Below are 23,612 nucleotides of genomic sequence, written 5' to 3'. Positions count from 1 at the left end.
TCCTGAGTACAAGAATAATGAATGCTTGTTACAAAAAGTTCAAGTGTTACAGGCCTTTATGATGGAGTGACTTGCACTACTGTATTTGGTATATATTACTCCAATTTTTTTGTATGAATGTCTAACATTTAAAAAACAATAATGGAGCCCTGGCTGGCGTAGCTCAGTGGATTGAGTGCAGGCTGCGAACCAAAGTGTCGCAGGTTCGATTCCCAGTCAGGGTACATGCCTGGGTTGCAGGCCATGGCCCCCAGCAACCACACATTGATGTCTCTCTCTCTCTCTCTCTCTCTCTCTCTCTCTCTCTCTTTCTCCCTCCCTTCCCTCTCTAAACATAAATAAACAAAATCTTAAAGAAAAACAATAATGGGATCATTTCAAAGGTACTGTTTGTGACCTAAATGTTCAGTTAATAGCCCAGGGGTAGGCAAAAGTAGGTTTACAGGTGCTCATATGAAAAAGACATGCAGGTTATGATTGTTACAAGAGCTTTTCATAACTCTGTGTTTCATGTACTCACACCTGTAAGCCCACTTTTGCCTCAACCTGTATATCGCAGACAATGTCCCTTGTACAGCACATTGGCCCCCCTCATTTGTTTGAATGATTTGTTATATTCTTATTTTGCTATACTATAATTTATTTAATTAATTGCCTATTGGTAGTTATTTTGGTTACCAACTCCTGAATGTCAACAATGCTACATTAAATATATGCATGTCTTTGTACACCTGCATAATGCAAACATGTCTGAAAAGTTTGACTGTTTTACAATAAACCACCTATCACTCTTGAATATTTCTGCATGATAATTCCTAGAAATGGAATTTCTGGGACAAAACTTATTGCTAAACAAGGCTTTACAAATGTTGTTTATACTTATAACTACATTATAATGAAAATGCCTGGCCCTGGCTGGTATAGCTCAATGCATTGAGTGTGGGCTTGTGAACCAAAGGATCACCAGTTCGATTTCCAGTCAGGGCACATACCTGGGTTGCAGGCCAGGTCCCCAGTAGGGGGCGTGTGAGAGGCAACCACACGTTGATGTTTCCCTCCCTCTCTTTCTTCTTCCTTTCCCCTCTCTCTAAAAATAAATAAAATCTTTAAAAAGAGAGAAAATGCCCGTTTTCTTATATCTTCAACAGTGTAGTATAATGTCTAGTTTTGTTTTGTTTCAGCTGATCTAATTTGTAAAACATTGTCATTGTCATCTGTATTTCTTTAATCATTTGAGAAGTTGACTACCTTTTTTCTAGGAATTGGCCATATTGTCTTTTGTCTGTATTTCTATTTGCTTACACTTTTTGTTGATTTGTTAAAGCTCATACTTTCATATCAGGGAATAGCCCTTTGTTATGTTATAGGCATAATTTTCTCATTTTTTTGACCCTTTGTTTTCAATTATTTGTTATTAAAATTCTTTACATTTAATGTAATTATATTAATCAGTTTGTGCCATGCTTAGACCTTCTCCACTCCAAGATTGTAACTAATATCCATTTATGTTTTCTTCAAGTATTTTTGATATCATTTTTATTTTTAAAGCAACTGGAATTAATTTTGACGTAAAGGGAGATGGACATCTAGTTTATCTTGTCACAAACGGCTCATCAGTTGGCCTGATTCACTTATAAATAACCCATCTGTTCTGCACTGACTTTAAATGCCACATCTACGATGTACTTCAGTCTCCTGTACACTTCGTGTATTTCTAGGATCCCTTTGTTTTTGCTCCTGAGCCATAAAGTGGCTATTTATTTTTGAATCAAAATACTTGCAGTAGAAAAATGAAACACCAGTGTTCTGTAGCTGAACATCTCTAGACTACATGGAAAATTCCTTTTCACTAATTTATTTTTCAAGATGAATCATCGCTGTTTGGTGAATGGTCAGCATGGCTGACAAAGTCCAATTTGGTGTCACGCCCAAGTCTCTGAGCCTGACCCACAGCTTCCTACCCCTGCTCTACTCATCAGGGAGGGGTTCCCACCTCATCTCTCATTACCTCTAGCCAGTGAGTTCCCCATGACAAAATAATAAAACCACAAATTGAAAGTCTTGAATATAATAAAGGTTGGTGACATCGAGCTCAACCAGGGAACGTCTCTTCTCAAAGATATCCCAAGTGTGAATGGGTGTTCAGATTCTTAGGCAGAAGAGAGTAACTAGAATCTACTTTTTCAGCTAGTTTAACTAACTGTACAGACTCACATTGAACGTATAAAAATAGATACGGTATTTTAGTTTCAGGAAACATTTCTGAATGGACAGCGTTCACACAGAATTAGTGGCATGGAGGTTCGCCACAGCCTGCTTTCACCTCAGAGTGCGTGAGCGTGTGTGTGTGTGTGTGTGTGTGTGTGTGTGTGTGTGACTCCCCTTCTGTTTCTCAGTCACCACAGCATAAAAGAAAGGAGTGACCCTGCAACCCCTCTCAGTGCCCCTCATGGGGCACCACGCTGTGCCTCTCGGTCCCATGTGTGTTTGGTGCACCCTCCTCCTGTGTGCCACCTGTCCCCAGGTCTAACATGCTAGAGTCGGTTCAATACCTAGGCTCCATAACACCTACTTCTAGGGGTCCACAAGAATACGATAATGTTTTAAAATTAGAGGCAAAAAATTTAGTTCGAATAAAATGTTTTATTATATTAATAAATTCAGCTTTGTCCCAACACAGTTATAAAATGTAATCCTTCATATTTGTTTATGAAGGAAGGGGCCCATGAACATCAAAACACAGCCTTCCCTGGCCCTCGAAAGATTTCTTAGAAAGGGACACTAACCATTTAAGATCTTCCATCACTCTCCTCCTCCTGGAAATTCACAAAGACTCACAGAAGCTCCACAACAAATAAAAACAAAACAACAACAAAAAACCTGAAATTTAGTTTACTTCAGGGTTATCAGGCTGATTTGATCTGGGAACATTTTTTCACACATAATAATCACTGTTTTCCCCCCTGAACTAGTGATCCATGGAAGCATTTGGGAAATACTTAATTTTTTGTTTTATTAAGATTCGTTTAAGATTCAACACTGATCAAGATAATTTATAGCTGAAATCTCTCAACCACCTCTCTCTCTCTTTTTTTAGCAGACCATAGAGAAGCCTATGCACATAAAATTAAAGCACATCCCTGGTGCTGGCAGCACAGCCCTGCCTGTCCACTTGGTGAGAGGATTCTCCTGATGCACAGGATTCAGATGTACGCTACACCACTCACAGAGACCCATTTCAGTTCAGTTTCTTGATAGGCTTGCAACAGCGTGGGGATGAAAATAATTCCCTAATGGCAGGGAGGGTGAGAAGCTGCTTTCCTGAATCCTAGAGCATGCTATTCCTTAGCCTATCCAACCTTATTGAGAGTGACTTAAAATCTGTCAGCTCTCAAAAGGTTTCTCTAGTAACAGATTTCTTGGTTCCATCTCAGTTCCTGCAGTTCCCATAACCACAGCCTATTCAATTTAGCAGTGCTCCGCCGCATGAATGCTGAAATTAAAATGTGCTTTCAAAAGTCAATCTGCAGCAAAACTGACCTAACTTGGAAGCATCTCCAGGGTCAGATTTAATAAAAAATAAAAAGTAATAAAAAAGATATGAGTTTGAGGTAGAAGCTGAAGGAAGTTAAATCTCTCTGAGGAATTAAAAAAAAAAGAAAGTATTTTCCTTTAAGTTGATGCTAATGTTCCTTTTTAAAAGTCAGTTTTTCATTTAACAGGAAAAGCCAAAGACCCTGGGTCCTTTCTTTTCAGCTCTCAGAAGGTTTGTCCATTGTGGGTATGATCTCTGTTATTTTTCTGGAAGCAGACACATTTCTTCGCCCATAGTGCTTTAAAATAAGACACATATCATTGAATCTAAGTCATTACAATTCTTTTTTTTTTACAATTAGGAAACAAAACTTAAGGAAAATGTCTGTGTTTTTGGTCATTTAACTATAGATCTGACTTCTAGAAAGTAGAGGATTGATTTAATTCTCTGAACACATTGTACTTAGCAAAGCAAACTATAATAACGAAAACACCACTTGTACATCTTTTATCACAGCCAGTGCATTTCACTGAAAATATTTGTTTAAAGGTCTGCCTGCCAGTTTTTGACAGGATAACCTACCAGAAAATCTCACTATGGTCATGACTTAGTTATATAGTTATTACTCATCCTAAATAATGATACTGGGCAGTCATATGGGGAAGTCTCCCGAAAGGTAATGCTTACACCAAATTGAATTTTGCAAGATCTCACTTCTGTGTGTGTATGTGAGAGAGGTGGGGGGGTGGAGAGAGAGAGAGAGAGAGGAGGGACCCCTTCATCTGGCAGAGGGGATGAAGGTCTGATGAAATTGTTTCCACTGATTTTATTTATTATTAGAGCCTTACCTGGGCTCCTTATTTTTGAGTCAATAGAGATATCTATAACTTTTTTCAAAGGCTATTTAATGTTAATAAAAGAGTAACATAGGAAAAATTATTTTAAAGGCACATAAATCACTTTGATGATCTTCTTGAACTGCAATAACTGCAAGGAAGGTTAATCTATGTAGCAACCAGCCAACAAGTATTTAATGAGTACTACCTAGGTCCTCTACTACACGCTAGGTGTTCAGTGGAGGGAACATAGTCAACATTTGGTCACTAAGACTAAAGGATTCATTAACTAGTTGGGGAGCTGATACCAACACACCTGAAACAAAATAGCTAACGGAAAGCAGGAGTGGAGTGGTGAGGGTGTACCATGCTCCCACACGTCAGTGCTGTGCTCGAAACAGCACTGAGGTGTCTCCTGACTGCAGTGGTAACTACAGCCCATTTCCTGTTTATGAATTGATAAAGAAAAAATGGTTATTCGAACGTTCTCTGTTTTAGATTTTTACCCTATACACCTTCCTTAAACCATTGGTGTTTACTACCACTTATCTGTTAAGATGGCAAAACGTCTAAATCTATACCAAATACATATGGAGGGGGAAATTTTCTGCAGCTGCTGAGCATTTTACTTCATAGTTCCTCATTTTCAAGGACATATACTCCTGGTTGTAATGTTTGTTTTATATAAAGCAGTGATAGTTTCTTCTGATAAAATTGTTTCCAGTTTTTAGGGTGAATTAAATAGATCAGTATTTATGGTGTTCCTACCAGATGGCTATAATTTTTAGTTATTTTACTACCGAAATAAATTGGGAAACAAGCAAGTATGTAAGCAGATGTTAAGCCCAGTGAGCAAACAATTTTATCAATTTGTCTATTTATAGACTGGCACTGCAGAGAGGCTGTAAGGCTGCGATTGCTACAAACAAGCACTCAGACAATAGGTATATCAATGAGAACTACACAGTCTGAAGACATTTTCTTGAAGAATATGGTATCTGAAATAAGCCTGGAGGGATAAATCAAATCTGGAAAAAGCACTGTGGAAATGCAATGGTGGTGATGTGAATTTTACAGTGATGCTTTAAATAATTTTATTTTTTCAAATTGTTAAGGCCATATGTACATTGCAAAAATAAATAATAAATAAGCTATCAAGACATAGAAAGAGGAAAATAACCCTCTTTCTACTTGAGTGGAATAGCACTATCATTTTGATGTACCTTTATTCTGGGCCCGTCATAATGGTTGTGATCAACTGCCTGCATAATTTTGTACCCAGGTTTTTTCAGTTAAGATGAGGATTTAAATTTTTTTCATGTTAACAAAATCTGTGGATGTGGTGTCTTTAATGACTGCATAACATGCCACTAAAAAGATGTATCAACCTATATACCAATTTCCTTATTATTGTGCATTTAGGTACAAGTTTCTCATTTTTCACTGTTGTAAGCCTGAGATGAACAGGCTAGTGGAACCTCTCCTTGTGGTTCCTAGATCTTGCTCCGGCCTTGATCAGCCATGCACTCTGGGGAGGCCTGGCCCAGTGCCAGGAGTGGGAGCCATGCCACTGGCCATGAAGGGCGCTTCAGGGATGGCCATGCAACCGTTTAAAAAAGACAGTATGTTCCCATGACACGCCTAACTCAGAAACTTTATTTCCAGAGGGAGAGGCACTATGTGGGACCAGGATGCCTTCCGATGGGTCAGCTAAACATAACCACAGCACAAAATTCTGGTTGGGATCATGAAAGGCACAGGGAAGGCGATTCACCAAAGAGAGAGAGGGAGCCTGATCTGATTGGGCAATAGAAAGGAGAAGAAGGGATCTGTCTGAAGCCAGGACAGAATTTATGTTCAGAATAAAAGCTGGTAAAATAAGAATCAGCATAGATAAGCAAATATATTGAAGTTTAGGATATATACATTTCACACTTGTTTATTCTGTTGATACATTTTAAATCCTGTGACAAAAATGTCTATACTATACTTAGAATGGTTGCTGGATTGCCTAATATTAGCAGAACCGAGTCCTGAAGAAAAACCTCATTACTCGAAGGATGCTGAGTATTTGGCCTATATACAACCTCAGCTCATAAGTTTAAATGCAAGGGCTAGGAGAGAGAGAATAAAAGGTAATCTCTAAGGAATTCGAAAACAAGGAAAAGTTCCCACTGCTGTCAGAAGAGAAGGGTCCAGTTTGGGTTGCCCAGAGTCATATGAAAGGCGGAGAGACATGGTCATACTCTTGTGAAGTTTGAATGAATTCAGTGGATCCTGGAATCTTTGATCTTTACTGACAAAAAAAAAACCCTAAATGAATAAAAGTTCATGGATCCCTGCCATCTTACCAAGTGACCAGCAGTGCTTGTACCACTAGTAAGATACACTTGCAGGGACAGGGCAGGCTGAAGGAATTTGGAGCCTTGGAGATCACACCAGAGGAAATGATCCACAAGCCAATGGAAGACAAACAGTTTGCCGTCATGTGGGGCTCTAAACTGGAAGACACAGACACTTCTGCTCCACACGCAGTGCTGGACATAGCTTTAAGTTAAACCCTAGTCACCTGGCACAGTGTCGATATAGTATTGTTAGCTGCTACAATGGCTGGAAGGTTGCCAGTACTTTCTAGACTGCTTCTGAAACACTGAAAAGCCTTTTTGACCCTTGTTAAAAGTAGATAGATACAAATATTTGAAGTAGCTGTATGAATACCTATAGTAAAGTATAAAAATACCAATAAAGCAGGCACAGGAAAATTATAGATAGAAGAACAAGGCTAAAGGAGGAACTCAGATATAGAAATGAATGCCATATGGGCCCACCCATTCCCTACGATGATCTGCAAATCTGGCTTCGAGGTTCCTGCTGGTGAGGGAAGGAGGGAGTTTTCCAGATATGAATATTTAGTAACTAATTAGTTTCAGAGGTCTCTAACCTACCATTATAATAATTATTACTTTTCTTTATATGGCATTTAATACTTTGCAAAATAATTTCACATACTTTAATCAGCACAACAATCATGTGCTGCAAGATTTGAGGGCACGATATTAAAACAATAATGTATCTTTCACTCATGCATCAAGGAATGTTGTCTCACTGGAAACAATGCAAATGTAGAAAATAAGTAGAAAGAACTCTCAGAAAAATCGAGTAACACCAAGTGCATGCACGGAAAAGATCCTCTCACTCAGAACCTACATTCCCTTATGTAACTTGAAATTCTAGCAAAGTTCATTAATTTATTTCCTAAGGCCACTGCAGGTGAAAAGTAAAAGAATAGGGACTATCACAGAGAAGCACTCTGAAAGCTCCCCAGACTGGTATGTGTCAAAGCAGAAGCAAGAGCTTAAAAAAGGCAAAAGAGCAGCAGTTGGTGCAGAAACTGAAAACCCTGAACATTCACCAAGTAGCACAGGCAGGGATGTGTCCTGCGCTCAGCCTCTCCAGTCTGGGCCCTACCCTTCGTGAGTGGGTTTTTCACGTAGCTACCTCACCATCTTTCAGGAACTGAAATCTGATCATATCCACCGGCTCCCGACTCGTCGGGCCTTTCACGACCTTCCAAGGCTTATCGGAATAAAAATCCCTTATTTAAACTGGCTCTGGTGGCTGCCTCCCACTTCTTGAGCCCTTTGCACACTCCCTCCAACTTCAGCCCCACCTGGTGGGCTTCTGCGCATTTCCTTCTCCCTACCTGGAAGCGTCTCTGCTGCCTCTCCTGGGCAACCTGAACCTTGGAAAGCCTTATCTCATCCTGGAGTCTAGATTAGGTTTCCCGGTGAACCCATAGCACCTTCGCAGATGCGAATTTATCGTAGCTGCATCTAATTATTAGTCTAATTGTTTAATAGCTGTTTTCTCCAGGGTACTGTGGGCTCTGGGAGAACAAGGACTGTGTCTGGAATACACGCTGAGTAAATATTTATTGAAAAAAATGAATATGTAATGTCACATCTTCCTAATATATAACAGTTCAACTTTAATAAAAGATCCTATGGGAGAAGGAGGAGCTATTTTTCTGTATTTAAGCAAAAGAAATTGTGAAGTAGAATGCAATATTCACAAGAATTTTAAAGCTAAAACACAAGAATTTGAGAATGCTGCAGGCTATGCCCCCAGGTTTTTCCGTGGCCATTGTGCTTAAAATAATATGGAAACACGGTCTGGTAAAAGATCCATTTCTAAAGGGATCTAGATAACCAAGGATTATCTTCATTTTACTAAATGAAAATATGTAGATGAAGGGGGCTTTGCAAAGTGTAAATTTAATTTACTATTACTGAGAAATCTGTGTCCCTACAAGGGGGAATGATTTGGCTCATATTCCACCACCAATTACAGGTGAGGCTGGCGACAGGTCTCCCGTGGCCTGTCCAGCGCACTGCTTTTCATTAAGGCACAGCACCTGCCACCTGGTCCCTGCTGCAAAGGTTCCCCCGCCCCACCTCCTCCCCCCCCCCCGCCCCCCCCCCCCCGGCCCAGGCATGTCTAGGGCTGATGCCTTAAGCCAGGCTCAAATACACTTTAAGTTCTGATTAGCCAGAACTGAGAAACGGGCAGAAAAACCAGGTCGATCATTTCCTGGCATCATAATCCAGAGGCTTTCTGCTTTTTACCCTCAAGACTGGGCAGTTTCCCTCGAAGGCTGCAAACCCAAGACGCTTGCCCCCTAGCGGCAAAATCTCAGGACTGCAGCGCGTTCCAGAGTCACAGTCGATCCTCAATTCTAAGGGTATTCTTATTGCCGCCAGGCTAGGAGGTGCAGGCAGTATTTAAGGAGACTGGGAAGCGGGAAAGCTCACAAGTCAATATGCTTAGGGAACACTCCGCAGGAGGCGACGCGGCTGCCAGGCTGCCAGGCTCTGTGGTCCTTCAGCGTGGCCTGTTTCTGCGCACAGAGGTTGGCCACAGCTGCTCATTGAGAAACCAGGGACCCCCTTAGGCTTCGGCCCAGAAGGGTGGAGGTCCCATTCAGGCCCCTCGGGATGCAACTGCCTTTCCCGCCGCTCGCGCCCCGCCTGGAGCCGCAGCAGGGGCCAGGAGCTCAGGCACTGGCCCGGGTGCGACCGGCGAGAGGTACCGAGACCCCTCTCGCCCACCCGCGCCGCAGATGAAGCCGACGCTCCACCCAGGACACCGCCCCGCGACGTCGGGCTCGCGCTGCGCGCACGCGGGTGGGCGTGGGAGGCAGGGGCGCTACTCACACGCAGCGTGTGCGCGCGCGCGCGCGCTTCCCCGCGCACCCTCCCGCGCAGGCCGGGCGGCTCGGCCCCCGCTCGCGTCACGAGGGGCGGGAGGGTGGGGAGAAGGGGGTGGGGCCGCGGACAGGAGGGGCCCGAGCGGCGGCTGCGGAGCCCTAGCCGGAGCTGGGCGAGGGCGGCTGCGGTCCCGGCGGCGGCGGCGGCAGCTGCGGCGGCGGCGGGAGAAGATGGTGGCGCTGGAGGTAGGAGCGCCTGGAGCGGAGCTTTATTCCCAGGCTTGGCACCGGCGCTGTCAGTAGCGCCGCCTGCTCCCGTGGGCCCGGGGACCCGCAGACCCAGCTGTCAGGCAAGGTACCACCGCCAGGGAGGGGCGGGTGAATGGGGGTGCCCGGCGGTGATGCTACCCCTGACGGAGCTCGGGTCCTCGCCATCCTCATCGAAGGGTGTCCCCGGGTGCAAGGGGCTGCATGGAACAACAGTGCCGATGAGCGAGGACTGCCGGCGACATCCAGGGGGCAATTCCTTTAGCCTTCGAGCCAGCGGGGCGGGGGAAGGGGGAGTTGAAGGTAGGGACGCCTGGTGTCCGGTGTGCGCTGAGATGCGGGGCTTTGGGGGCAGCGGGCAGGCCTGATGACAGACGTAGTCAGACTGTGTGTGTGTGTAAAAGGTACAGCCAAGGGGATTGGGGGTGGTGGACTGAAGGCGTTGGGGAATGACATTTCCAGGAATCCGGGCTAGGATCCCTCATCTCTCCACAGACTCTCTGGGAGAGAGAGTGTGGTGAAGGCAACGGCCAAGTGGGCAGGATGCACTTAGTGTGTGAGTGTGGAGGGAGTCAGTGGGGTAGGGGCAGATTTGTAAAATCCTGTGTAGGAGTGTGTACTCGTCAGGTTGTGTATACTCGTGTGGTTGCATGCACGCTCCCCAAACTGCGCTCTAAACCGAGAGATCTGCGGGTGCCCCGACTTGCCGTCACCGCTGGCTGTGGGACAGTGTCTGTAATTTTGCCCCTGAAAGTCTGAGTACAGTCTCTGTTCCGCTCTTGCATGTGGATGGCCGGGTGTAGAGGTTACTACTTCCCCTTTCTCTGGCCTCTTGACATGGGGATGTGAAAGCGTGCATGTGGCTTTGGGCACATGGCAGGGAAACAGGGGAACGGTTACCCCTTCTGGGCTTGCTGGCGTCCCTGGTTTTGAAGGGAGCCTCCATCCTGTGACACTTCTCTCCTCTGAAAGGGTCTTAGCCGCCCTGACTCTGCAGTTTCTATTGTTTATCTCTTGTCTGACTTGGAAGAGAAGGGTCTTTAACCGCCACGTTCCTTTCTCAATCCTCACAACTTTGAATGTCAACTACACCTTCCCATTCCACATTTAAACGCGGGAAACTAATGGCTGAAGAATGGGTGGCCTTTGTGCTGGTCCTTGCAGAATGAACTCTGGAGAGGTGAAGAGAGAGATTCCATGGTGGGGGGCGCTAATTAGAAAGAACGGGATCATACGAAGAAATATTTGGTACTCCATCGGTCATCATCAGATCGGCAGGGCATTTTCCTTAGGAAAAGGGATACTTTATTTCTGTTGCCAGAGACATCCACTCTCCCAGCTTCCACAATGGCTAGGTGGTACCATGTATCATTGGGAAACTGAAATCCCCCAAGACTCAAGGTGATGGGGTCCCTGGTTGGTGAAGCCTGCTTTCCCAGCCAGTGTAGCCTGCTGATGAGGAATTTGGCAAATGTCAGGCTGTCGATAAGTCACCTAGTGGGAACCAGGACAGAGAACTGCATCTAGAGTCTGTAGCTGTTTAATTGTCTCTGCGTAATAAAGATAGGCTTGGGTGGCATTGGGTAGGGAGGAAGGAATGGAGATAGCATATTTGTACGTATGTCTACTGCAGTGTGACTTCCCAGCGCCTGTATTTCTCCTGTGGTATTTGTAGAAATGAGTGCACCTTTAACTCAATATATTGATACTTCTTTATTAAAATGTGGTGTGACTAGATTAACCTGCTTAGAACACGTTTGAACTAGAACACCTGAAATTCTACTGCATTGCTGTCACAGTCCAAACTGGCTGCCCCTGTCCTCTTTGTAGCAGTCACAGCTACACAAGTAAACACATAGCACCTTGGCACCAGAGGTTTCTTTCTTGGAGTTTTTTAAAAATTTTGTTTGGGGTTAGCAATCGCTGCACGATATTGTTGCGCTGAAAAGAATAAAACTAGGGTTATCCGCGTATGTTCTTTTCTTCCCATTTATCCTCTGTTAATGAATGAAGATGTACAGAGTACATGCTTTCGGAGCTGTGGGCTTCAAACTCCCCTGTGTCCTTCAGGTTAAGCCTTCCAAAATTTTAATGTGAGGCTGTTGGGGCTTGTCCAAGATTTAAGGGTGGATTTATAAACATGAATTTTGAATCTTAGTTCTTTACTCTCTTATTAGCTGTGCCAATTTCTTTCTCAGAAAAGTACTTAAGGAATTTAAAAGGCACTCTAAGAGGGTTTTTTCTTTTGGTAAAGAAGTTGTCTTTATATTTGCATGTAAATTCCCTATATAAATATCTTACAAGAAAGTTTAAGAATATTAGGAATCACCGAGGTAAATAAACTGTTTAGGAAAAGAAGAATTATACAACAGCACAATTGATGACTCAGGAATTACTGATTTCCTTTCTAACGCAAATGCAATCATTGTAAAATGCAGTGCCTGGCTTTTCCAAAGATTGGACTGGTGAGGTCATTCGTGGTCGCGTGGATCCTGTAATTCACGCTGGTGTGCAGTTGTGTGCCTGAGCCTGCCATCGGCCACTTGTTTTGATGGATGTGTTTTCTTCAGTTAAAGTAGCATTAATGCTTTTCTATTTCATTATTGCATCTCTGAAAAAAGTTGTTTTGCAGAAGACTTGGAGATAAAAGACATCTGAAAACTGATCTTTGGGGCCAAAAGGGAGATGGGAATTGTATTCTATAAGGAAAAATTGACCATTGCTAAACCTGAGATAGTTTCAAGCCTAAAATCCATAGTTAACCCTTTGAGTTACCATCATTTACTTACAAATATTTGTTAATTGCTTATCACATCTCAAGCACTATATGCCTTTGGATAGGGATTGCGAAATAATGGGAGAGCTGGTGATTTGAAGAATGAGGAGTCTTAGATCCTGCCCAGAGGAAGTTCATGGTCTGGAAGGGGAGACAGAGCATGGTGTATGTAGCTCACTATAACAATGGTGGAAAATGGTTGAATGCTGAGAAAGCCATATTTCTGCAGTGCTGTGGGAGTTCACCAGATACACCGGTGACTTGAAGTGGAAGAATTAGGGAAGGTTACATGAAAGAGAAGTGGAGCTGGATTTATACAGGTGGCACTGGGGCTGGCAGGGAAGAAGGGGCCCCTCCTTGGAGAGGACCGTGTAGCAAAGACTTAGTGGTGGAAAGGTGTGTGCCTGCACTGAGAACAAAGACTGGCATGCTTTGACTGGAGCACAGGGAATGCCACGAGCTGTAATGAGAGAGGTAGTAAGAGAGGTTCTTTCAAGGTTTTGGAGCACCTTGTATGCGGATTTTACTCAGTAGGTACCAGGGAGCTGTGGAAGGTTTCTGAGGAGGAGTGTTGACAGGATCAGGTCTGTGCTCTAGAGTGATGATCTCACAGCATTGTGTTGAATGCAATGAAATGAGAAAAGACTGGCAGTAGCGAGACCAGATAGACTATAGTCAAATTAGGGGTAAGAGGAAATGAGGCAATGGGAGTGAAGAGAAAGAGACAGACTCAAGAGACAGGGTACAGGAATAATCTGAACCCTTAGCAAGGAAGTCGAAGGTCATTGTCAGGCTCAGCTGAGAGCATGATTGGGTCATTGGCAGAAGGTTCAGAGGAGAATGAGAAAGAGGAGGAAAAAGAAGCTTCGTCTGGGCATGACAGGTTTGTCCAAATGAAGGGACTAGAATACAAGTGTCAGTCTTTGAAGAGAGGGTGCAGCTACAAAGAGAGATTAGTAAGTCATCACTTAGGAGCAATTTTTGTGTCTCAGGACAGGCCAATAAAGAAAATGAAGCAAGAAGAAGCAAAAGATTAAGATAGGATCCTTGAGGGGTGTCTGTATGTTGGAAGGAAAGAGAGAAAGAAAGGAGAACAATATGAAATGGGCAGCTAGAGGAAAATGGTAGCAGCAGTATGGTGTCATGGAAGCTAGGAAAGATGAGGGGAGCTACAGTCACCTGTCGCTCTTACAGCACACCCCGTGGGGGTGGGGTGCAACGAAGGAAACACCTCTGGCCTTGATGCCTGGCTTTCCCTGGTCATCTTGGTGGTAGATGGAAGTGGCAGCCAGGCTGCGAGGGTTGAAGAGAGGGGAATGATGTACATAGACAGCAATGAAGGCAGACTTCTTTGTTAATAAGCCAAATGATAAAGTAGGAGAGAGGTTGCTGTGTCAAAGCAATGGTTTAGTAGAGGGAAAGTAATGTTTTCAGGATAGGAAGTCTTGAGCCTACATTAAAGCAGAGGAGAAAAATCTATTGAGGGGCAGGGATTGAAAATGTAAGGGAAAGGCTCACCTGATGAAATGGCATCTTTGAGAAGATGGCAGCATACTGGATGAAGGCCAAGGAAAGACTCTTAAGACAGAAGCACAGGAATTCTGACATAGAACAAAAGGAATTTGGCCCCAGTGTTCTAGGTCAGGGGTCTCCCACCCCCAGGCCACGAACTGGTACCAGTCCGGGCCTGTTAGGAACCGGGCCACACTGCAGGATGTGAGCTTGAAAGTAATGCACTGGAATCATCTGGGAACTATCCCCTCAACCCTGGTCCCTGGAAACATTGTCTTCCACGAAACTGGTCCCTGGTGCCACAGAGGCTGGGAACCGCTGTTCTAAGTATAAAGTGAAAGGTGAGCATGTGAGTAGAATAACAAAGGCTTGGAAGGTGTACTGTGGAAATGTAGCGGTGAATCAATTAAGGGCGAATAAAAGATTATCACCCAACTACGAGGGTCTCCTGCACTTGGAGAACATGAATTTCCGCTGGAACCAATTAGCCCTGTGTAATTAGGGTTTGACAACTGCTTGTATGATTTTTGTGATAGTGAGCATTAAATGTTGCTAAGTGTTATTTGTGGTTCCTCCTTCCCTTAAATCCAATGAAAAAAAAGAGATATTTATCTTTAAACTTAGCTGAGTAAAAGACTCTACCTGTGGAGTATTTCCTGTGACCATTCTCTCTTAGGGATTGCTGACTTAAATGAATAAAGCTTATGGTAAAATAATGGGGGGGGGAAGCATAAGTGTGATTTAAAAAAGATGTTTTCCCTGTCTGTAACAGCAGGATATGGCTTTACAGTGAAGTGTAAAGTCAATGTTTCAAAAGAAAAATTAAATATAGCACTTCACCCAACACTGTACCCATCAGAAGCACTCAATAAATATTTTTCACATGAATACAAGAGTGAATTTGTTTTTCTAAAGTAAGGTAGGTATAGTTTCTAAGTTTAAAATTTCAGGATTTCTTATTTACATTGTGGACATTGAATAATTTACATCCCATGGCCCACTCAAGTTTATGATAGAATTAAGTGATTTTATTTATTCACACCTGCTACATAGGTTGTAGCTTTACCCAAACAATTTTTTCCCACAAAATAATTGTGTACATCTTAGGCTCTTGAGTTAGGGGCTTTGTAATGATTCTAGATGAATATACGGAAGTTTAAATGTGGTGAGTGATGATTTTAAGTTTCTAAGTATGAAACCATTTATGCATCCTTCCAACAGATGTTCATTGAGCACCTTCTCTGGGCGCGACACTCTTTTAGGTACAGAGGATACAACAGGGTGCAGGAAGCATGCACGGGAGGAAGTTAATCCCTACTATCACTGACCTTTTAGTGGAAAGAGATTTAAAAATAAATAAGCAAACATATAATATGTCAGGTGGTGGTGAGTGCTATGAAGAATAAAGCAGAGAAGGCAACAGAATGTGGCAATGTAGGAGATGATGCTACGGGGTGGCCAAGGAAGGCCTGGAGCTGAGAGAGCCTGAAGATACGAAGGAGCGAGCTGGGCAGATAACTGGGGGAAGGACCTTCTAGACAGAATGTCAAGGGCAAAAAGCCTGAGGTAGAAACATGCTTGGCATGATCAGGAACAGCAGAGAAGCCTCATGGGTTTCCTTGCTTCACCTGGCCATGTCCTATGGCACCTGATAGTTGGAGAGCGGTCACTGAGGGAGCAATGTGATGCTTTGCCTTTCGGGATGGAATCAGTGGCTCGTGGGCTCTAGCACCACATACCATTTGGGGGCTGACTTGTGTGTGCTGTGTGTGTCAGTGCTGAACTTATGAAAAGATGCTAGATCCTCAGTCAAACGTTCAGGTTAGAAAACTGGAAGAGTGGCTGTCATCTGGGCAGTGATGAAACATCAGTCAGCTGGAAATAGGCTCTCTTTCGGAAGCACAACATCACTCTTCTGTTGTCTGAATCTCCTCCAGTTACAGGAGATTCCTTCCTCCATATTTCGTGTCCCATTCTCAAGCGTAAGGTCCTTGAGGCTAGAACTATGTTTTGTTCATCTGGGTATACCATGCAACAGAAACACTTTTTGCATCAGTACAGGGTCATCAAACACTTATTGAAAGGAATGGATGAGACATTTCTAAAGATCTAAGTAATCCAGGTGTGAAGAATGAGGGTAAAGCTATTTTACCTTGATTTCTGCAGACAGTTGTTTTTCAAAGAGCACACAAAATTGCCATATGATGCTGAAGTAATCTATGTATGCAGGTCGTGAGACAAGTACTTCATTTGGGAGGTAACTCCAAGAAACATAAGTGAGAGGGTAGAAAAAATGAGACAGAAAAGGAAAGAAAGCCAGTAAGAGGAAGGCTAGTAAGCAGATTACCATTGTGAGCAATGGAAGATTGGTTCCGCTGGTCTCATGTGGAATGAATTTACAACTGTCCACCAAGCAGTAGGTAAACTGGGATGTTTATGCACAATTTAATGCTGAGGGCACACAATTCCCAGCACTTTAGGGCTGCCGTTAGCCTCAGCAATCTCCAGAGGCATCAGAGAGAGCTCCTGGGTAGATGGCAGAGAGGGAACTGACTAGGGCTGGGAAAGCTATCAGTGTGTTGGGGACTGGACAGTCCCCATCAGAACTATAGGGGAACTCAGAAGTGGGCCGAGGGGACACGGGGCAGGACACCAGCAGCCTCTGATTCACATGGCTGAGATATCCGAAAGGACATCTTAACAGGTGAGAACTGGCTTGGTAGTAGTTATGGGTATTTTAATTTAGGGATTTTAATGTATTGCAACAGTTACCTCCAGTTCAGTTCACTCACGCGCCAACTGTTGACAATCCTCAGTAATCTTGAATGCAGCTTGCCATCTATGCCCATGAATAAGGCACCCTCAATTATAAAGTGGTCCCCAATTTCCAATGAGATGGTTTAAAAAAGGTTTTATATCAACTAGAAAATATACATTCTCAGGATATAAAGACTGAAATGTCTACTTATATTTACTTTATCAGTTTACTTGCATGTATTAAAAATCACATAATATAAAATTAATTTAGAAATATTACATCCTTCTACTTTCACATTTTATGAAGCCATTTACTCAAATGTTTCACATACTTCTTTGACTTAAGAGTTTTTTCATTATTAGGCTATTTTTGGCATATTTATTTCTAACTCGTTTGAAATACTATTCTTCGTGAATTTATGTGTGATGCTGCCACCACAAACTTTATTCCAAGCACTGCGTGCTCATTCACATAACATAAAAATAATAGTTTTTTATTTTCTTCCTATAGGTGCATATATTCATGATCTGCACAACCCAGCAGTACTGTGTGACTTGTACAAGGACATCTAATACAAACAGTTGGCAAGGAATATTTACATAAGCTGGTGTTGAAGTTTTGACCTTCTTTATTCATTCATTCATCTATCCTATTTCAATCATGTGACCTCCATAAGCATCCCTATCTCGGATGGATTGAGGTTGTTTCAGGTTATCTTCTCCAAATAGTTCTCAAGTAACCTTGGAAACAGACCTCCCCTGTTCATGAAATCTTGGGTTTCCCAAGGTAATGTGTTTTGGACATAGTTTCTTCCTTTAAAATCAGTTGCCATCACATCCAGCATTAATGAATTGCTTGATTTCAATTCCTGTCATCTTGGAGATAATAGGTTTTGGCATTTAGAAAAAAGAAATTGAGAGCCTTGTAAATGGGAGGCTTTATATGGATTCGGAAATATAAGGCAACTTTCTTTTTATGAAATAGAATTTGGGGGGAAATAGAAATCTCTCATTTTTTATATATGCAAATTGATCGTGGGAGGTTGTTGAAGTGTGGTAAGAACCATTCCCGCCCACTAAATTTCCTCTGCAGCCTCCTCCTCTTCTACCCCACGTGGATTAATTAGTGTGAAAAACACAGCAATGGTTTATTTCATAAAGGAAATGATTAACCATCATTCTGAATACTGTAATCATTTAGTTTCTGACTTTGATAAATTTTGTAACTTGAGATCAATTCTGTATTAATGAACAGGTACACCTTATTTTATAGAAGTGATATACTAAACAGGAATGCATAAAGCCTTTTTTTCCTGTAAGATTTAGTATATCTCAAATGCAGAGGAAGAGCCTGTCATTTAAAGAAATTGCACTTAACAGGAATAGTTACCCCTTAATGTGGCTGTTCACCGAAGGAGGATTTTTATACTGAACATTCCTAAACTGGATCATTCTCTGCTTTGGAGGCTTTTAAATTTCATGATCCCTAATGAGAACACAATTTACACCATATCCAAGCAACAGAGACAAGTGTATGTAAACAGACACACATGCACACACACACAACATACCACTGAATCAAAAATTTAAAAAACACTTGTTCTCTGTTATATGTAATACAGTCTCATATTTTCTATTCTGCATGGCTGCCGATCCACTAAACCCATTTCAGCACCGGTGAATGAGTCCTGACACGCAGTCTGAAAACACCGTTTTGTGGCACTGCAGTCACCCGGAGCGTGCTTGTTTCCCTGTGGTGTAGACGGTTTCGTGTCTGAAGGTTTTCCCTTCTTGTTTCACACTGTTAGCATATTGGGATATTTGGTGGTGTGGGTGTACAATGTCACAATAATCCTAAGGGGAAACTTTATTTTGAGTAAATATTATATTTCCAAAAGAAGAAATCATGAGTGTGGAAAATGGAAAGTAGAGAAAGATGAGTGGATCAGTTCTTAAATCTAGTGGTTTTGTTAACTGAAGCCCAATGTTTTTCCTTGGGCCCTTCTGCCTGCGCACACCGGCCCAAAGAAATGCACAAGCAAGAGTTCGTAGTATAGAAATAAAAAAATTAGTTTAATATTTGTTGGCCAGTACAGAGACTAGGAGCTTGTGTTCCAGACCAACCAACTCCCAATGACATGTAGGTTGCAGATTATATAGAACAAAATCACAAGACACTATAGGTCCAGGGTTAGGGCTGGTGCTGGGAGCTGATTGGTCAGAGGTAGCTTAATGGTAATGAATCATCTACTCAGATCCTAAGGCCAGCTTTGAGGTTTTTTCCAGCATCCTTCTGTCTGGTCTCATGGGAAAGTAGCCAGAGGATCCTCCATCTAAGGTCTCAGGAACTGAAACCTAACTTAGGACAAGATGTGATCTTCCACCTTTCAGATGTCTGGACTCCATGACCAGTAGTCAAGTCCAGGCTCCTGTCTTCCATTGCCTTGGGGGTTGCTGATTATCTGGGGAGCAGGCTAGGTCTCTGAGCGGCAGAGAGAGACAGAGACAGAGAGACAGAGAGAGGAAGAGGGGGCAGAAAGAGATGATTTCTAGAGCTAGGTTTTAAAACTAAATTTAACCAAAATCATAAAGACCCTCGGTTTTAATTCCTTCCTTTCTTTTTGATCACTCCTCAGCTTTGAGGGAGAAGGGGAGATGCCTGCTGTAGCTGCTTCCTGCAGAGAAGGAACACAGTACGGGGGTTAGAGGAATGAAACTGTTTCACATGTAATTGAAAATATTCTTGGGTCAGGCCACCGGTCAGGGTTTGAATGATCATCAGGTTGCTAATTTTAGCTTCCCTCGGGTAGCAATTGTAAAGGCAGCAGTACCCAATTAATATCCCAGTACCACAAAGATACAAAAGTAATATGGACATTCCTCAGTGGCTGGGGAGAGTATTGAGCCAGTAGGTGAATGCATCCCCATAGGAAACGTTCCCAACTTGGCCTATGGCTGTACACCAGGAAATACCTAACCAGTTGACTGCTGGGTCTGTGTGGCTTAACAGACCAGTAATACTGGCCTCATAAGCATCTGTGCATATACAATATTCTTGTCAGAGTAGGGCGTGTGTCCCCCTGAATGTGGAGGGAGGAAAGGAACCCCGACTTATTTTGGTGACTTGCTCCATCCATCATTCCCAGTCTGAGATGTTGAATGGGTGAATGATCCAAGGCATTCCTCCTGCCCTAGACATAGGCAGTGGTCCCCAGACCCAGCAGTCAGCCGGTTATGTATCTTTGCACAGGTGGCAGCCCACCATAGGAAGGCATTACCTGTGACAGGTGGAAATTGAAACAAGAAGCTAGAAATTAGAAAACAATGATCTTGGATGTCAGCCAGAGGATTTTCTTCATTTCATTGAAGTTTAGTTTGGGTTTTCAGGCGATTTCTTTCTGAAGAGTATCGTATGATCTGAGATGGGCTTGCAGGGATACTCAGGTGGTTGAGCAGTGGTTCTGATGATATGGACACTTGGGTGTTATGTCATAAATTTGGAGCCAGATTAACTTGAGAGTTGTGAATCCAGGGCTTAACTCCTTCTATTGGTTAGCCAAAAAATCCATTATGTTTTTTTTCCATAAAATAACACATTTTTCATTTTAACCAATAACTATTGATTTGGATACTTTGAGTATGTTGGCTATCTCCTGCTATTGGCTTCTAGTGGGGAGAGGCCAGGGGTACTGCTAAACATCTTCCAATGCATAAGACAGCCCCACAGCAAAGAATTATTTGACCAAAGTGTCAACAGTACAAGAAACTTTGCAAACCACTTTTGACATGTTTCATCAGTGACAGCACCTTCTCCATACACTGCACAGATCTTTTTTTTTGCATTTCAGTGTGTTTTTACCTTTCTTGAAATAATAAAGCATAATATACTGAAAATGCTGTGTATCTTCTTCCATCTTCAATACTAAAATGGCTACATGAAAATGCACCAATTTTGACATGTTTTTATTAAAATTCACACTTATATGACAGCTGTCACCATACAATTTTTTAAAATATTTTATTTATTTATTTTTTAGGGAGGGAAGGGAGGGAGATAGAGAGAGAGAGAGAGAGAAACATCAATGTGCAGTTGCTGGGGGTTATGGCCTGCAACCCAGGAATGTACCCTGGCTGGGAATCAAACCTGGAACACTTTGGTTCCCAGCCCGCGCTCAATCCACTGAGCTATGCCAGCCAGGGCTTACCATACAATTTTTTAAAAATTGTTTTGAATGAAGTTATAGACAACTGATCACTACTAGAGCCATCATAGGAAAAAAATAATAATAATGGACTGTTTGGCCAACCCAATAGTTTAACAGAAGAATGAGTGGTTAATAAAATCTGATAAGGTCCCACCCACTTAAAGTTCAAGTTGGTCATTAGGATATTTATTTTTTTCCAGGGTTTTACATGTACTCAGTCTCTGTGGTTGAAATGTTGTAATGGGGCATCTGTGGAGTACTTCATCCTGTTAGAAGAAAATTTATGAACAGCAGTTAAAGTTAATCTCAAGGACTACCTTACAGTGTCTAATTCTTTGATCTTTAGGTCATTAGCATTTCTAAGATTTTTTCTAAAACATAGGAAGGGCATTCCATCTGATATTCCATAAGGACTGAGTTGAATCCTACTTTGAGCTCCTCTCATCCTAAGCAGAGCAATAACCAATATTTTACCCATTTTAGGACAGTTTCTTGGAAAGTTAGTGATGGTTTTCCTTCAAGTGTGGTTCATTTGCCCATTTTCCCTCCAGGAAGTGTGAAATTTCCTTTGTATTCCCAAAAGCTGAGAAACATCCTGGGTCACCGTGGCAATAAAGGCACTCCCACTGTCACTTTGAATCGTGGAGGGCAGTCCAAGTCCAGGCATGATTTCTTTTACTAAGGCTTTCGTTACTTTTGAGGTCTTCTCTGATCTGCATGGGAGTGCAGGACCCATCCTGTGTGCGAAACGATGTGCAAACACTATCAGAGATCAATAATTTCCAGTTGTTTGGGGCATCGTAGTGAAGTCAGTTTGCCAATCTTTTTTCTTCAGGCCCTAATCCACAGCTCTGGACCGCTCTGACTTCTGGGTGAGGTCCTGTTTTAGGGTTCTTTCTGGCACACATATGAATTTCTGAATTACCATTTGAACAGTTCTTTGCAAATACAGCCCAGTAATGTATTTCTGCATCCACTGGAGCACGGCATCCCATCCTTAATGGGTGACCTGGTGGATGGAGCTGACTGTTTCCTCCATCAGGTGTTTCAGGATCAGAATGATCCCTGTTCATTGCTAATCCACCCCTCTTTCTGGTGAGTCAAATAGCCTGGTTCTTTTGCCCTTTCTAAGTCTTCTGAAGCATCTTCAGGCTGGACTAGCTTCAAGTCCATGTAATTATTAAGAGCTCCTACCAGAGGGATGAGGACTTTAGTTTGAGCCACCAGTTGGGCAGTAGCTTGATCCACTTTATTATTTCCCTGGGAGATTGAGCTGTCAGTCTTCTGATGACCTGGGCAGCGGCAACCTCCTCAGGTTTCATAACTGCCTTTAGGAGACCTGATATCTCTTGCCTTCTGGCTTCCTGTGTTCCGTGTTCACGAGGCTGCTTCCGTCCATTAACATCTCAAGATGCGGATTCTTCAGCGGTCAGTCAGTCAGCTCTGGTCAACTAGAACAGACTCGTTCAGTTACTGACATACAGTCATGTTTCAGTCCCTCTGGCCCAGGGGGAAGTGGGGTGGGCTTAGAGTAGCAGTAGTCTTGAGAATGATGTTGGGATTGTCTCGGAGGATTGCCTGGTATTTTCCCAGCTGGTATTCTCCCTTTTGCCCTAGTAAGGGCAACACACAGGGTGGAGAATGCACTGTGGTGTGCTGCCCCAGGGTGAACTCCCCAGCTTCCTGCGGAAGGTCATAGATAGCTGCTGTGGCCCTTAGACAAACCAGCCATCCCTGAGTAGCCATGTCCAGCTGTTTTGAGAAGTAGGTCACTGGCTTTTGAATATTTCCTAGGTTCGGGGTCAAGACACCCAGTCCTATTCCTTGTCTTTCATGCACAGACAAATCAAAGGGCTTTCTTAAGTCCGTAGGGCCTCGGCAGGGGCCATCAGTAACTTTTCCTTAATAGTCTGGAAGGTCTTTTGGTATCCCACAGTCCAAGTCAAAGGCTCTTGATTCATACTTTTCAGTGTCTCATATAATGGTTTTGTGAGTAAGCCAAAGTCTGGAATCCATATCTTACCAGAACCAGCCATTCCTGGGAACCCCCTTAGCTGTTGGGTGGTGGTGGGCATTGCCCCCCTCGCTAGGGCTTCCCTCCTGTCTGGGAGCAAGTTTTTTTGTCCTCGAGATAATTCAAATCCAAAATTATCACAGAGGGCTTAGATATTTGGGCTTTCTTTTGGGAAACTTTATATCCCTGTTCAGCCAAGGAGTTTAAGGTTAGAATGGTATTTTTGTCAGAAGCTTCTTTGCTGAGACTGATGAGAAGGTCATCCACATATTGGAGCATTGCATCACCATTCAGCTGGTGCTCCCTAAGTCTCTGGCTAAAGGCTCTCTAAACAGGCCAGGGGAGTTTGCCAGCGATCCCAAGGGAGAGAAGTGTCCAGCAGTACTGTCCTTAACTTTAGAGTCTGGGTCCTCCCATTCAAAAGCAAATAGCTCCCCGACACTCAGGACTCAGAGAAAGCATCTTTTAAATCCAGCACAGTAACCCAACAGACAAGGTGGTCAG

The 23,612-nt window shown here is 43.1% G+C and overlaps 1 protein-coding gene across 3 annotated transcripts in view; it reads left to right on the top strand.

The window, feature by feature from the left end:
• The first annotated feature begins 9,701 nt into the window (after nt 1-9,701).
• The window catches only part of APBA1 (amyloid beta precursor protein binding family A member 1), a 196,024-nt gene continuing 182,113 nt past the window's right edge, over nt 9,702-23,612 (top strand). For 2 of the 3 annotated variants that reach the window (XM_036021735.1, XM_028529944.2), the window contains exon 1: nt 9,725-9,932. The gene's annotated coding sequence lies outside the window, so the exon portion shown is untranslated. Of the gene's footprint in view, nt 9,933-23,612 lie in introns of all 3 variants that reach the window. The other variant, XM_036021734.1, reaches the window with a different exon arrangement.

The sequence above is a fragment of the Phyllostomus discolor genome, chromosome 3 (genome assembly GCF_004126475.2).
Source record: "Phyllostomus discolor isolate MPI-MPIP mPhyDis1 chromosome 3, mPhyDis1.pri.v3, whole genome shotgun sequence".
Taxonomy (NCBI): Eukaryota; Metazoa; Chordata; class Mammalia; order Chiroptera; family Phyllostomidae; genus Phyllostomus; species Phyllostomus discolor.
The sequence above is the reverse complement of the archived record's forward strand: the minus strand, read 5'-3'. Positions and strand labels throughout refer to the sequence as shown.